A 17,485-nucleotide genomic window follows, 5' to 3' on the forward strand; every position below is an offset into this window, starting at 1 on the left:
CAGCAGCAGGTCGCACCTTCAGTGTACAACTATACAAACTGCAATCAGTTATGTGTGTATCACGTTCCAACTCAAGCAGGGTCTATTGATTGTTCAGTAGTGCTGTACGTATCGCAGTCATTGTCATTGAGAAGCAATCCAAAATTCAGAGTCCAGCTCAGAGTAAAAAAAAAAGACATTTCTAATATTTTTAAATAAATTCTTGTGTGAAGAGAGAGGAGCTTTAGTGGGTTTAGAGCTGTTCTGCTTGTGTCTTGTTTAAGCTACAAATTTATTTGAATATAAAATTTATTTATCTATTGGAAATAGATAAATTTCAAAATATCACTGTCCTGGTCACAAAAGCAAAGTTTGTGGGGAATAATAGCCATTTTCTATACTTTTGAGGCATAAGCAATTAGGAAATAACACTTACTACCCAGGAACAAAAATTGTGTTACATAGTGCCTAGTTTCAACTTGTGGGTAGCACTGCCTTACACCGTAGGGAGGTACACCCTTGAATTACTGCAATCAGATAAAAACATGCAGGTGGCACATCCAGTTTCTCAGCATGGCTTCCAACATAAATGTCTTTTCATTGTCATGTTCAAAGTCACAAGTGGCCAGTTGCAGCAATCTCCAGAACTAAGTCCTGAGTCTTGTTTAAGCTACAAATTTATAGGAGGCCATGTGATCCAGTGGTTAAAGAAACAAGCTTGTCCCCGGTTCAAATCCCAGTTCAGCCACTGACCCTGAGCAAGTCACTTAACCTCCTTGCGTCTTTCGGGTGAGATGTTGTTGTAAGTGACTCTGCAGCTGATGCATGGTTCACACACCCTAGTCTCATATCTTGTATAGTGCTTTGTGATGGTGGTCCACTATGAAAGGTGTTATATAAAAATAAAGATTATTATTACAGCTTAAATTGAATGGAAAAGCAATCAATTGTTCATCATACCAGTATTCAAATTAAGTTAGCAGCTGTAAGATCAATTGCAATGTATTTAGTATGAATCTGAGGACTACACCACATACTAGCTAGCATGGTCTGAGGATCACCTCTAGTTAACCCCAAGATCAAGGTGCCTTGTGAAGGCTACTTTAACAGGTTAAACTACAGAAAGTTTAGCTTACAGATGCCTTGATCTTTAACATGTGGTTTAGTCTTTTTAAAGAAAGGCACTCGGGTCTGGTTGTTCTGCAGTCACCCACAACTAGTATAAAGCCAGTATTATATAGAAACGTCTTGGGCAAAATCTAACCTCTGCATTCACCTCAGGTGGCTAGAGCATAGGGGTGATGTGATGCTTTTTGGTTTCCGGTGATCTATTGTTCTCTCAATAAAGTGCCATTACAGGAGGAAATTAACCATTTCATCACCATTGTTTTAACCTTTAGAGATGATTACGATACAGATCGTTTTTTAAAGACATAAAATTCCAAAAACCTTTTGATAGAACAGTCGCCTCACATTATGTCCCCCAGGGATGCTTGTTTTCTGGTCGTTTATTTCTTATTTAAACTACTCATGCTTAAAAAAAACACCTAAAGCAAAAGATAAACTGAGATGAATCCATTCTTGGCATTCTAACAGGTACAATGTATTAAAATAGTGGCTTTTTAAACAGCCTGCGACATCTTTACGGTCAGTACGAAAACACTGTTAGTCATAATTAGCAAGCTGTACCTCAGTGGAATAGACCAATAACAATTTCTCTCAAATGCAGACTGAATAAATGGCCTTCAGGTATATTAAATCAAAACCCTGGCGTTTCAGTTATCCATTGTTTGAATACTAACATGTATTTCCCAAAATGTCAATACATAAAATTAATGAACGTTAATTACAAAACCACACAGCAGTCGGGTCTGTAGGCACATCTCTTCTTACGTTAATTTTTAATGGCGTCTGGACGTTATTTGCATTCAACTGGATACTGATAATCCCAACCATCACAGTAAGAGTTCCTCCTTAAGATTTGAGATGTATGGACAAGGTAAATACTTGCAGATACTGACACAAACAGATTACTGCAATGACCCACGTGCTGGTTTACTGTGCAGGCTGTTCCAGCTTGCTGGCTCAATCTGATGCGTGGAAGGTCTTTCAGTAAATCAGCCCCTTAAGAAAACCCATACAGGTTGATTTGGCATCTGGATTCTGTGAAGTGGCAATGCCTCCTAGTGGACACTAAAATAAATAAGTTTCCAAAGCACTTGGTGAGAAATGAAGTATATCAGGTGTCTACAATACTCATTGACCAGAGAAGTGTTACACTAATTGCAATCCTTTATAACAGACTTCACAAGTTTAAAGAGATTGAGCTTTTATTATGAAATATTCATTTTTGTATTAATCCTCCCCTTTTCCTTAAAAATAGAAAGAAATTATACAAAAACTTTCTTGGTTCGGCTATTTACAAAGAAAAAAAAAGCCACACACGCACGAAAATCTGGAGCTGAAATGGAAATCACAGGTGAAGACATTAAAAAGAGAATTTATTCAAAGCTGTAAAAATCAGCTTGTTTCAGTTGCCAGTTTCTCCAACTCTTGTCTTCGTGATTTTGCAGCAGGCTCAAATTTATCTAGAGTTTGATTGGTTGTCTTTTTCTGAAAAAATAAAAAATAAAAATCATGTTAGGATTACCACCTTAGGTTTTATGCTCACCATTTATTTAGTGTTCACGAAATGCAGCCTGAAAAGGGACTCCCATTGTACAATATTTCAATAAGTGTCAACACCTTTCACACTTACAATCTGAAGCGTCTGCCTCTCTTTCTGCAGCTTCATGAGCTCCTTTAGGGTCAGTTCTTCAACCAGCTTCTTCAGAGCAATGAAATGAAGCTGGAGAATGACGCTGATGCTCCTGTCTGGAAACGCAATTCCTTTCCTGAGTTCAGATGACAAAAGCATTCTTCAAATGGGATTTTGAATGGCTGGAACTCCCATTACAGTCACAGATCTTCAATGCAATTCTCAATTTCAAAAGCAGCGCAACACTACTGAAGCACATTGTGTGATAAGAAGTTATTCCACAAACGGACACTGGACTGGGGGTAACACACTGCATATCTTCGGAAGCTGTTGTAACCATCCACTTCGGCTCATCACACTGGTTGTGTGTTTTTTTAAAAAGCCAATCTGGATCTTGTACTGGAAACCAGTGATGCATGTCATTACTTACACAGGGACCTCATCAGGCTCCCAGCTCCTTGTAGCAGAAGAAGCACTGAGCCACATCGGGGCTGTTTTCATTGGGGCAGTGGGTGAATCCGGCTCTGGCCATCTAAAGCGGTTTCGACAGGAACCGAGTCAGTTTAACTTCAGGCACAGTTAAGAATGAAACGCATTAGAAACTCACTTTACATTATGACGGGAACGTGTTCTCTCAAAATGTATCAATGTCTACATCTATGAAAAACACTCCACCTAACGCTTTGGGCTGGTTTCACGGACCCAGATCAGCTCTAATCTTTGACTAGCTAATGTTAATTTGGGTGAAATCCAAGACTAGTGGTAATCGAGGTCTGTCTGTGTCACTCGGACAGTACTGAACACGAAATAATATTTTTTTGTATTGACTACATTTTCTGACTGACACCACACAACTAAGCAGCTATTTAAGGTATGCATTTTTTAATTGCACATACAGCTCCAGTTGCATATCGAGCGGTGTACAATATGTCATGTCTCTATGAATTGTACTCACATTTTCGGGAGTGCAAAGGCAGCCCTCCGTGAACGGACAGTCCGAATACGTCTTCAGACGATTCTGTAAATTACACGTTTTACACTCTTCTTCTCGAATCAACGTCCAAATTCAAAATCGCTGCTGTGTTTATATCAGAACTATACAGTTGCACCCACCTCTCTGCCTCTCGTCTACCGATGCGCCGAAAGTTTAAATTTCTGGCGGTTATCGTTGGCAGAAACGTCATTTCCGGAATGGTGCCCCGTAGGACTCTGGGTTTTGTAGTGCTGTACAGTGTTGCAAAAAAAAAAAAAAAAAAAAATCACCCAAAATTTCTCGGCTAGTTTCACACTCACAGACCCCTCTTAGCACTAGTCTTGGACTTCCTAATGGTATTAAATAAAAAATAATTTAAATTCAACAGTGCAATGCATTATTAGTTTAATCTTAAGTACAGTTCATTATTTTACAGTAATGTATTTGTATTATAATATTACATTTGCAACAATTCAATACAGACAGCTGTCTGCCCTGATAGATATATAAACCGCAATCCTGATTTAGTGATGCAATTTTTGTACAGCAACTACAGCGCAGTAGCAACGTTTGAATGCAACTATCGGTGTGTGTCTACTGCCAACTATGGGTCACTTTTCTCCATTGCACTCACTCCAACCTGGTTACAGTCCAAGGATAAGAAAACGATCGGTGTGTGATGGCAAGGTTATCTTTCAATTATACCATTTAAACCTGTAATAGCACAGCACTCCAGGACGAGAGTTGCATCCATCTGATTTACACAACCCTGTCTGTTCAAGAGGAATGAAATACCTGCTACACAATTAGCTCTGTGTTTGAGTTATTCATGACAAGTGCAAACGTTTAACACTCATCATTTTAGCTATAAATGGTACAAAGCAATTAGTTAGAGGGAAACTAGACACTGATGTAATAAATAAACTACAGACTCTGTCTCTACTGAAGTCCAGCGTGTGTGTGTGTGTGTGTGTGTGTGTGTGTGTGTGTGTGTGTGTGTGTGTGTGTGTGTGTGTGTGTGTGTGTGCGCGTGTGTGTGTCGGTTGCTGTGGAGCTGGTAGCTGTGACTCAGAAAGGGAAGCTGCTGCATGTCACCCTGCCCAAGAGGTCAGACGGGGGTCAGGGGGCCAGACTGACCTCATCACTGGCTGGTCAGCGAGTCAGGGACCTGCTTGCTGGGATAGGAAATGTGTCAGACAAGTGAGGGACTGCAAAATTAATTTAACCGCAAGAAAAAGATTTTAACCAAATCTGTTGTGGCTTAAATGTTTTTTATTCCTGAAACAGCAACCTCTTTTAACAATGTTGCAAGGGTCTTAATGTGGAATTGTTTTTTGGTTTGTGATTGAGTGGATGGTATGGCACCCAAACCGTAATGATCACCTTTTTCAAAAACACAGGTCTGTAACTTTTTATTTTGGTCAGTATCTTATAAAGATCAATTACTCACCAACTACTTGAATTTCTGTGCTGTACAGTGTTGTGATTCTCCATCTGGCTCAAAGGAGCAGATTGTATATCTACTGGATCTGTCTCGAAGGTAACATGGTGGGAAAGCATCCAAAGGTAATAAAAATGATCTTATGTCCTTTGACCTAATTTTTTTCACCAAAATAATGTTAATGCAATCCCCTTTGATTCACTTGGGCTGGAATGACCCTTTATCCAAACACATCTAAATAGCCATTAACGTTTTACTCAGCTGTTTGGACTGAACTGAAACTTTTAAATTCCTGATGTTATGGATGCCTCACCCTCCTGTCTGCAGGACCCTCTCTAGCAAGCTCCACCCTGCACTGGCTGCTGTCCTCCAATCCTGAAGCAGACTCTCTCAGATCTCAGATCCTGCCCATCCTTACTGCTGCTGCCCCTGGAGGTAGCAAGGTCCGGCTTCTAGCCAAGAAGATTATCATTAAGCTGGTTAAAACAGTTTAATAGAAGGCATCTGTGCATCCAAGTACTGGATGAGTTTCTTATGTGCTGTGGTTCTCATGGGAGTTCACAGGTACCATAGATACTGTTACTCGCAGAGAGTGCTTACCTTCAGTTCTGTGCATACTGTTTAAAGCTGCATGCCTTCAAGGTATTTGAAGGGCACATGTGCTTGCTCTGAAGGCTTCAAATCAAGTTTCTAAATACAGTATAGCAAGAAAGACAGACCAGCTTTAGGGTCACCCTACACTGCCAGCATTGACATTTTCTCATGCCACTAGGTTTGCCTGAGGGATCTGTCTGCTGACCATACAATCACAGCTGTGGAGATTCAGATTGAGAGCTCCTCATTGGCTGAGCTCTGTGGTCTGTATCATTCCATCTTGTGCAGGTAAAAAGAGTCAAACCAGTGCCTGCCAACAAGAATTAAAACAAAACAAAACAAAAAAAAACCCCTCAGCTACCTACAATTAACATTGCAAACCAAAGACAATTAACCCCGATTATCTGAACGAATTAGAACGGGTAAAACTGTAGAATAAATTACAATGCAATCCCTTTTCTCTGATCTGATGTTTCCCGATGCAGTCTTTTTTTTTTTGTTTGGAGGATGCAGACTGTTTATCGCCAACACCATCAAGAGAGTTTGACCCTTGCAGTTCAGTATCGTAGTGCCGTATGTTAAGGTATGCTGTTGGAAATCACGTTGGAACCTCACGGGACTCCCAGGTCCCAATCCTGTTCTCATGTATACCCAGTGAACGAGTTTATTGAGTTTATTCTTCAGATTGACAAAAATAATTCAGGCCTGAAAAAAGACTGACTTGGTATGGGTATAAAACACCACAGTTATTTATCTTTACTAAGTATTCTTCTAGTGGTTACAAGAGCTGTACTTGAAAATTAGATACATCAGAGCTGTACAGAGGCCACATGGCTGCAAACCAGGGCTGCAGAATGAGACTCGAAGATTTTCTGCTAGCTTTAATTGTGTCAGCATCAGCATCAGCATTTCTTAGCTATTTTTTGTACAGCTAATCGAATCTCTATCAGATTGGAAGTAAAATTGCAATATTAAGCCTAGCCTATAACTTTAATTGTTGTGTAAATGTGTCATTTTTTGGTTGTGGAAGGTTTGGAGTCTGTGCTTTAAACTTCACCAAGATCGGATGACCGAAACTAAAAACGATGGACAAAGTGAATGTAAAGGAGAATACGCTAGTTAAGATGCCTGTATTATTTAGCACCCACAGCTCTTTAAGAATCCCCCTAGAACAGTGTTGAATGCATTGTCATTAATCTGTGCTCTCGCTGAGGCTGGGTCGCCTCTGCTGGTTCAAGGAGGAGGGAGAGTTCAGCGCAAGGCTAGCGCTGTGTAATTCCACTGGAGAGCGCACCCCCTCCATACCAAGGATTCCTGGACTGACAAACAACAGCTGTGCTCCGAGCAGCTGCAGACAAGGGCAGCCCAGGACACAATACAGACAGACAGGCAAACAGATAGGCAGACAGCCAACGCTGCAAAATGTGACGAGTTGTAATACACCCTATGCCCACCAGTGGGCAGAGGAGACTACAATGGGCCCAGAAGCAACTTCGCTTTGTTTATGGCTCTGTGAATCTCAGGATGTTTTTCCTTCGGGGTATAAGACAATTTACATCCAGCCCTTGGCCCGTTCTAAAATACCCAGATACGAGACTGGCACGAAACGATTGAAACAGGAAAATGTGCTGCGTTAGCAGAGGGTGGCAGTGCGGTCTGTAAGCGGGCTTTATTGATATGTTTCTGATCAGAAAAACGCCTGGTCATCACAAGTTGGTATTATAACATAGTTATAACTTAAAAGATTGTAATATTGAATTCTGCAGGCATATTTGTTCTCCACTACAGTTTTATAAATGTACAACAGTGATTTATGCATTTTGGGGAATGTACCCACTTTATAATCTTCAGTAATTTGAGGTTTAAATGCTGTGTAAAGGGTGCATGGAACAGGATGCAGCTCATTTAAGAAGTTGCCTGCTGTGGTCCCACTGCCCTCGGATATTCCATTTTCAAGTAGCTCTAACCACACTCCTATTATAGACTTACCAGAAACTGTCCTTTTGATCTTTCTCTCTCTACCCCTCCCTCACTAACTCTCCTTCCTCCTATCCCTCTCTCTCCCTCATTCCCTCTCCTATGCAGTCCTTTCTCACTCCTTCATTACTGTCCCTCACTATTGTTTCTCTTTCTCTCAGTCCAGTTACCATAATCTCTCCCTCCTTCTCTTTTCCCCTCTCCAATCCAATCCAATCTTCGCTCACACGTTATCTGCACCCTCCTCTTCGTCTTTTTGCTCTCTTTCTTGAGCCATTTCTCTCCATTTCCTTCTCCGTATCTCTCACTTTTTCTTATTCCCTCTGCCTGTCTATTTTCAGTTTCCTCCCATTTTAACTCCAAACTCTCCTTTTATGGTTGTCTAGTTACTCTCTCACTCAGCTGTCTGGCCGGCTTCACATTCACTGCTGTCTCACTGGAGTCAGTGAAATTCTGAGTAAAAAAAAAAGCCTTCTAGCAAGACACGACAGGCTGCGAGGTTTGCTTCCTGGGGCATGATGCTGGTATATATGAACTCTTTAATGCCTCCAAAATCATGGGTTTGCTGTACAGCACACTGGACCCTTAAAGGTACCTATGGTGTTTCTGAAGTTGTTTATAGTTTTGAAGCATTTCCAATTTTTAAAAGGGTGCTTTCAGTCCTTTCCACATTGCATGTAGCGGCACCAGGGGCAATGGTAGTAAAAGGGCAGCTACAATACTGCACTTGTTCCAAATCCATTGAGTTGCTGGTAATGCTGTGGTCTGCTTATGGTTCTTTATGGGTCTCTGTGGCAGTGTGCCCCGCCCTTGTGTGTATTTTGTGTTATATGTTGTGTGTGGTGTGTTAATGCTGGTGTATAGGTATTGGTGCACCGGATATAAATGGGTATGTGTAGCACAAGTTATTTAAAATATATAATTGTATTTATACACGAGGATGGCACAATCACTTCACATGCAGATTAAAAGGGGTATTTGTATCCGAGCACAGGGAAGTGCACAAATTAGTTCACGTGCAGAGATTCCAAATTGAATGATTGATTAGCAGTCGAGTCTCGGTACAGCTGCGTAAAAGAGCCAGTGTTTCACTCACTCAGGGTTGGCTGTTCAGGGCGAGAGAGAAGGAGAGGAACATAAAATAAAAGAATGACTAATAGCAATTGCTATTTTGTTTTGACTCACTGTATTTGTTTATCTGTTAGTCCACTGATTGTTTAAGTGTTAGTCTGTTTTGTTTGTCTGTTTATTTTTGCCGTGTGCTGCTTTTGTTTAAATGTTTTATTTGTTTAATTCAATAAGCACTGAGCACAGCCACTGCGTCTGTTTCACCAGCCTGTACTGCCTGTCTGTGCGTTCCTGGCCTGACGTCACCCCATACAGCCAGCCTGTTCACAGTCTCTTGATGAGAACGCACTAGGATTATAAAGGGATCCCGATAGTATTTTTCAGTAACTTTTCAAATTGGATAATACTAATCTAGTGACCAGGCAGTTTGTGTGTGTGTGTATTGTAATAAATTGCTCCTGATTCACAAAACTTGTTAAGTTTTTAAACTTGTTTATGTATTATTTTTAAAGAAGAAGAAAAGAAGAATTGTTAGCTAAACCCAAGACTCTACTAAGATTTCCCAGTCTGATCCTGGACGTTGAGATTCTTTTGCTGCTGTGCAGTGAAAGGACTCTCTCTGTGTCTGGTCTGAGCTGGGCCAGTAAAGGGTTAACTCCACAATGAACCTGGCCCCACGCGCTGCCTTAAAAGGCAAACTCCACTGTAGGCCCAAAAATGACAAAAATGAGAGGAAGTACAAGCAGCTTCTTTTTTTCAGTGGGACGGAGTTAACTGCTTCCTGCCTGGAGTGGCTAGCACTGTTTAGAACTCAGAGTGGAGTCGATACCCTTACCACAGTGGAAAACAAGCACAGGATTCTAGATCAAGTCTGGGATCAACACTCAAAATGAAGACTGGGATCAACACTCAAAATGAATTAGCTCACAAAACTGAAACCACAATCTCAGTCCTTCCAAAAACCCTTTTTGTACAGAACCATTGTACCACTTCCTGCCTTGCTATTAAAGTTCATTCATTCTCAGTGTATTCATAAGAGCAACTAGGTGTCTTTCGCTGAGTCAACACCCCCCCCCCCCCCCTACACTCTTCCACTCTTTCTCCCTCTGCACTCTTGCAGTGTCAGTGTGTGAGTGAATGAAACCAGCACAAGCTCTCTCCCTGTTGCGCAGCGCATCACTTCCTGCGGCCTCCTTCATTATTTATCCCATGCCTTTTATTTTGGTCACTCTCCTGCCCAGATTTGATAAGGTCCGTCTGAGCCCAAGGCGCGCAGCCGCACGGCCTGTGACAGCCGATCTGTCATCAGCGTTTGAAACGCTGCGCTGATGTTAAGGTCTGAGTTAAAGGAATATCTCTTCCAGCCAAGCCAATAGCAGCTCCGTATCTCACCCATACAGATATTAAAATGCATTCAAAACTGTACGTTCAGTAGAGAAGTGTGTCTGGTAGTGCCTTCAGCAGTGTTATACCATGTAGGGGGTATTTAAATTTGAATAGCATGTGAAATTGCAAAATCACCACCTTGCAGACCTGTGTTTCCAGCACAATTGAAATATTATATATGTATATATGTATGTGCATTTGGACGTTCTTGTAAAGGCATAGCTGGGTGTAGTGGACCTTAAAACTCAGCTGGTTTTTTTTCAGCTAGCTTTTTTTCAGATTTCTAAATCATGACACAATCCACATTGCTGGCACTGCAAGCATTGTGCAAATCATTTAAAAATGTACAAAAGTAACTAAAAACCCCACCCTGCTGAGATTGCCTTAGAAGGGACCCTGAGACTGAAGAATGTCCAGAGCACGTTCCAGCCTGTTTGCAACATAACTCAACCCTCAACATTGCATTTGTAATGATCCTGCTTGTATATAGCGCTGTTCAATGCCTCTGACATGTGCTATTGACCGCTGGGAGCACTGCTGTCTGCTGTACAGTGTGTGACAGTGATATAGTCAGTGGAGTGTATAAAAGGGGTTGTGTGGTTAATAATTCTACACTGGTCGAGGGTCACGTCTGCTGTTAGCTGATGTTTCTTCCAATGTTGTTGGAAGCCAAGCGGAGAACAGCTCACTGCTCTCAAGGGGTATTGGTTACTGTAAGTCTCCCTGCCTGCCTTCTCTGGAGCAGACAGCAGCACCACTGTCTGCTGACAAAACTGATTGTGATACAGTGCATTTCAAACCCCAATGACAATTCCATATCCCTGTTTCTGTAAAAAAAAAAAAAAAAAAAAACAAGATTGCAAAGAAAACCAAACTGATGCAATTCCTATTGTGTCCAGTAAGGGAAGTTTAACATTGGACATTCTTGGATTTTTGAGAAAGCTGCAAACAAATGTAAAACCTTAGTGAAAGGGTAAAGGGTAACCACGAGAAAGGGGTCCTGCATCTTTTTATTTTTAAAGCCTAAAACAGACACGAGTAACAGATTTCACTTCCTCCCAATCAAGGGCACGGTTGAAAAAAGTCAAGAGACCATGTTTTCTCACTTCCTGCTTGTACTTCCTCTTCCTGTGGCAGTCTGCAAAGTTGTTGTTTGACTTTATGTGGTATGTCTACACAGCAAAGAATACATTCAAATATACAGCCAAATATTATAGAGGCAAATGAGTTAGTTAAAAAAATAAAAATAAAAAGCAGGTCTTCTATTAGCTGTAGCCTTGCCAGGAGTTGGTTCTGGTCAGTAGCTGGCTGGGAAGCCTGCATCTAATGAGTATCGGGTAATAAGAGCTGTTTGCAATAACATGGGCTGTGTGTCTTTGGCATGTGTTGTTTATGCCATTCTGTATTTGCATCTAGTTTTCTATTGCATTTATCTAAAGGTCCAGCAGAAAATGAGTTGCCCTCTCCCCCAATGCCCTGTCCTGTTCAACGGAATAATGAATCATTCACAGTTTCAGTGAGGCAGGGCGGCACAGGATTCGTGGACGGTAGTTCTAACTGAAAAGGGCACTCACTCTGCCCCGTCTAGATCATACACAGGAGGGGTTTAATAGATACAGACCAACATGGGGGATAGGGTTTCTCTTTAGTTTTGTAGCTTCCGAGACATTTTATTAAAGGGTCTGGAAAGAAATTGGTATTTTAGCTTCAAGGGAGAGAGAAAAGGGAGAGTGTAAGCCTCTTTAAAAACGCAAATCTATAATCAAGTCAGGTGCCTGAAAGCCAAAGGAATTTAACTAATCCGGTGCACAAATGTGCAAACCGCTGATGCACAGGGCTTCACTGGTGAGGCTACACTGAGTGGCAAAAGTGTCAGTATTTAAATGAGAAACCTCTATGTTAATGACGCAAAGGACAGTTTTGACATCATTTCAGGATTTCAATCAATGGACAGGTGGGATTGAAAGGTAGTGAAGCTGGAGAAAAGAAAAGAGGTGTGTATGTGTTTCAGGAGATATGGAGAAAGAAGAGATGACTCATTTAATAGAACATCATAATAAAGCAAGTACATCGGGACAAAGAGAAAAAAAAGTAAAGTTAGAGAGCTAATTTTAATGTAGATTGATTTTATTATTATACGTGCGGTATTCAATTAAATAAATATAGAAATAAATAAATACATGTCAAAATAAATATATAGACAGTTATTACTTTATTCATTTATGCATTTATGCATTTATTCATTTATTTTTCATTTTGGCATAAAATAGCCTCCATTCCCGGTTGCACTTTATGAAAATGAATAACATGCGAGTGTATTTCAGGATATCGTACAAACGACCAGTGGCAAAGAATGACAGGACTGTGAGCGAGACTGGCAGCTCATGAGCCCTCAAGGTGCATGACTCTAAATCCTCTTTAACTTCGTCACACCAGTACAATATCGAAGCCTTATCCAGTCAATATCTTCACAGCACCTGCTCTTCTGTAAGGTCCAAACCGGTGGTGTCCTTTGACGAAACCCCCGTGGGGCAGACCTTCGGCTTCATCAGCGAGTCCTTACTGGGGGGCAGCTACATTATCCTCTTCATCGCAGCAATCTCTAGCAGCACACTGGGCTCCATCACCATGGTGGTAGAGTCACTGCACCCACACCAGACCCAAGGGGCCTGTTTGAAATAGGTTCCCATCTCCATTAGGACTCTTTCAGAATCAGTTTATATGGAAAATGCTCAATCAACCCTTTTGTTTTTTTCTCGGGAGGTATGTTAATTAGGTACCCACTTAATCTGCATAGCATTCCTCATACTGTCGTCATTGGGGTTAGGGTTAGGGTTAGGGTTAGGGTTAACCCTTCCTTGCCATTTTTGATGTTTGCTTGCAAAAGGAAAAACAGTCGGAAAGTTAAAAAACCCACCACAAAAGTCATAAAATTCAGGGACAGTGAGTCAGACTATCAGTCCTGGAGCAGCCTGGTGAAACCATGTGGAAAACCAATGCATCAAAATGCTTACATGTCATAAAGAGGCCTTGGCTGCTTTATTACGTGATTGCCAGCGGGATCTGAATTAGGCAAGCTAAGAGGTGCAGCGGGCAGTGCTGTGTGATACACTGTTATGGATTCTGTCCCCTGTCACTTAGATGACATTAGCTCTGAAACCACAAATGTAGAGGAGCCCGGCTCTTTTGCACGGTGGTTAAGACGCTCGCTTGAAGCACAAATAAGTGTGACAAAGAAATATCCATTGCAAAACAAAACAGGGTACAGCATGCTTACTATGAAAATCCCAGGGCGTATTTAGGGGTTAACGTCCTGTGAAAGTCTCCGGCTTGCAGGGATTACGTGTTGTAGAGGAGTGCCAGCTGACCTGGGCTGTGTGTGAGTTGAGGAGAGCAGTTTGCTGGAACTGTCAGGAGGAGGCTGACCAGAGGCAGAGGAATTCCACTCCCTGCACATTCCACTGCCTCCTCCCCACTCACAGAACCAACCTCCTTAAAAGGGAAAACTGCCGGGCCGCTCAACGCATAGGCGAGCTTAGCAAATAAACTTGGCAAAATGCTAAATTACCGGTACTGTGTTACCATGATAAGCTTTTATAAAGGAAATTAGCCATATATTTAAAAATAAAAAATATATGACCTATGTATGTATAACCCACCATACATACAAAAAAATAAATTGATTGAAAATATGTTTCTTTCTGTAGGAAGCTGGCTTTTAACAGTTGCACAGAGAGCCTGTAGGAGATGCCAGGGGGCTGTACTGAGCATGTGCAGAAGGTCTCATTCTGAGCCTGGTACAGGCAGCCCTGCATGGCTCGCATTCCTCCCTGTTAAGCCCTTCCTGGTCTTCTAAAGAGCTTGCACCAAGCAGTGAAATACCTGCAGCCTGGGAAGCACTTTTACAGAGCAGTTTACCTTTCTAGTATTGCGTCTTCATTAGAGGAAGGATGGAAAACTCTTTGTAAGCTATTCACTCATGTAAGAGGCTGTATTCAACTTGGAAAGAGAACTGAGGAAACCTGTATTTTCCCTGTATCTGTATATGTTTTCTGGGAGAGGGTTAATTGGAGCAGGGGTGTATTTGTTGATGGTCAAACCTGTGATTATGGTTGATGACGATGGGGGGGCTTTTTCATTTAAAGGACATTTACTAGATAATTAATTCACTAGAATTCACTAGAGAGTCTGTGGCAGGAACCCAATTCTGGGGATAAAAAGGAGGAACAAATGATGCCCCGTCAAGGGGGTCTGCCTTGGTGATACTGCATTAATAATATTTGGGATGCCCTACGAATTGCTTATTAAAAAAATGCCCACATATTTAGGGAGCATGCAAGAGACCAGAACGGGGTAAGATAAGACAACACGTGCCCCATCAGCTGCCATTTTGCTAGGCTTCTTCATCTGCCTCAGCGCTGTCCTGAGGGGGTGTTTATGAGGACAGGGGTGGGGGGTGTGATGCTGTAACGCTGCCTTCCCTCTGTGCAGATGGCTCCCAGATGTTGCTCTGGACAGCCTGCCCCTTTGTGCCCCAGACTGCCGAGCAGACAGGAGGGAAAGCAACACACTTTCTTTAGTGCGAGTGGCTGCTCTTGAACTCCGGTTATCTGGGTCATGTTTTCCATATTCGCAGAGGAAAATAAAATTGCGCTGTGTGAGGATAAACTGAGAGGCAAGCAACAGCCATACCCATTAACAATATAAAGACTGTCTGTGCAGTTAGATTGAGACAGAAGCAGATACCGTAGATAGATAGATAGATAGATAGATAGATAGATAGATAGATAGATAGATAGATAGATAGATAGATAGATAGATAGATAGATAATACAAACCAAGGTTCATCTGAGAATTGCAAAAAGATTAGGGAGTCTCTTTTTCTATTTCAATTTTGCAACAGCAAAAGTCTTACTAAGGTTTCATGTGTTCGAACTTGGCCAATGGTTGTAAAGTATTTCTCATGGCCCGATGTACCTTCACAAAAGCATCAACAACGTAAAACAGAGTGGGAGAACTGAAAAACAAAGCTCCCTTTTTTAAATGTAATCTCTCCTTCCTGCCAGTTCAAACCTTCCATGGCCTTGAAAACAGCAGCTGGGGAAAGAAATCCCGAAAACAAGGGCTGCCATGTTGACATCTCGTGGTCTTTTAGGTTTCCTCTTGATGGAGACAGATCACTTTATCACACTTGGCTATGTTCATAAAGCTTAAATGCATCAGTTATCTAAATATACTTTTTTTTTTCTTCTTGTTTCAGCCTCACAAAATAACTAAAAGAGTTGATACATGGTAAATAGAGGCCATTGTCAACAAATGTGGTACACAGCTGTGTTCTATGATTCTCTCGATCATCATCATTTGATTTCCGATGTCAGCCAATAAAAATGAAGAGTTCCAATAGTGTTGTATTTGCGTTTGCTGTAATCCAATAAGCTCTTGGTTTTATACAAGTAGTTCGAACCTTTCTGGTCCTGTGAGATAACATATTATGCTTATTATGCTCTGGTTATCTTGTGTCATGGCTGTGAAAGGAACCCTGAGGGGTTGTGGGATGCCTGGAGGACCAGGGGCCTTTATTCTGAATGAGAGTGATCGGTTTGCTCAGAAACAGAAGCTCTCTTACCCACTTTCCCAGGCTCTGTTTAGAACAGGTGGCGTTCAATATGTGTGGCCAATGTAAACGCTGTTAGAAGAGTGCTCCAACAATCATAAACAGAGCATGAATATTATGAAATGGAGAAGTGCATAGTGTGAGTTATACAGCATGTCAGCCATTTTATTTGTTTCAACTGTTATCTAAAAATCGATCCTTGCTCCACTATCATCAATGCCACGGTAACGTTTTATTTTGCAACAAAAGTATTTCATTGATATGCAATTACCCATCGACTGAATTTCAAATATACATGTTAAGAAACAGTCGATACTTCAGCCAATCAGTCAATACATAAATAAAAATAAAAAAAAGACAAAGGAGAAAGCTGTTTTTATTATCATAATCTTAAAATCATTTCAGGAAAAAAAAAAAAATCTGTAAAAACCTAATTCTTTAGTGGCATGAAAAGTACCCATTCTAACAATGAAACCACATTGCGGATTGATAAGTGCTACTTGATAGTCTTTCTGATAATGACTAGATCCATTAAGAAGCTACTTTCTACAATTGTTTTGAGCCCATTAGGAATCTGGCTCATTTCCAACACTGTTTGTAACTTCATACTTTCCTGTGCCGCTCTCCAGGCGGGTGATTGATCAGCTGAGTCAGGATTGGCAAAACACTGTAAGGGTTTGAGGTGAGGCTGAGCGGACATGTGGAACGTGTGGAGCGCTTATGAGGGCATCGCTCACAGCAGCAGACAGGGATGGGAGGGGGGTGCTCCATATCTGAAAGGTGCGAGGTGGAAGATTACACACTGGCTGGCCAAAAATGTGGAGATTGTAAACGTAACACTTGAAAATCTAGTCCACAGTGATGTCATATTGAGGTCTGTCTGTAAAACAAACCATTATTATATAAATAAATAAATAAATAAATAAATAAATAAATAAATAAAAACCTTATCCAGAAACCCCTGTTAATAATTCCTATATAGAGGACTGACACCAGTACATATTATTAAGATCTGAGAATAAGTTTGCTGTCAGCTAAATGTGTTGAGATGTGTCAAAAAACACAAACAAAAAAAAAACAAACAAAAAAAAAAAACAATTTGAAATAAAGGACAGAAGTTCCAGGTGGGAGGGTTCTAAAAGATCCACAAAAGGTTCTAGAATGGATCGGGAACGAACAGAATGTTTGCTAACCTTGCTGAACTGCAGTCTATTTTATGCCTCAAAAACAAACAGGTCAGACTCACACTTGCCATTGCAAGCCAGTCGCTGCTGCTGCAGATAATAAAAAAAAAACAACCTTCTAGCGTTATTAAAGACTGCAGTCCATCAAAAGATGCCTTGTGGGAAAGCTGCCCTTTACTCTCCTCCTAAAGTGTGAACGCTGGCCATATTCTTATTACTGCTGCTGCTGTACTTACAGGGAACCAAAATGATGAATGATTATTATTATTAGCCATGACAGCCATACGCCTATTCATTATTGCATTAAGATGTTAATGCAATAACAGGCGTGGGCTTCAGTGCCCTCTGCGTTTCTATGATATATACTAGTACATGGGAAATATGTTTCAAGACACTAGCACATAGACTGCAGTGACAGTTATCGATTGTCTTCCAATTTCTTCTGTATTAATACACTGTCTTTTATTAGAATAAGATGCAACTGGCACCAGACTCTCGTGTAAGGGTTGGC

The 17,485-nt window shown here is 41.1% G+C and overlaps 1 long non-coding RNA gene across 1 annotated transcript; it reads right to left on the minus strand.

The window, feature by feature from the left end:
• Positions 1–1,620: 1,620 nt before the first annotated feature.
• Positions 1,621–3,879, minus strand: LOC121296602. The gene is made up of 3 exons (XR_005947075.1): positions 3,693–3,879; positions 2,738–3,269; positions 1,621–2,592 (listed from the first exon to the last, which is right to left on the minus strand). It is a non-coding gene; the product is annotated as an uncharacterized LOC121296602 (long non-coding RNA).
• Between the last annotated feature and the right edge of the window lie 13,606 nt (positions 3,880–17,485).

Source organism: Polyodon spathula, chromosome 21 (assembly GCF_017654505.1).
Source record: "Polyodon spathula isolate WHYD16114869_AA chromosome 21, ASM1765450v1, whole genome shotgun sequence".
Taxonomy (NCBI): domain Eukaryota; kingdom Metazoa; phylum Chordata; class Actinopteri; order Acipenseriformes; family Polyodontidae; genus Polyodon; species Polyodon spathula.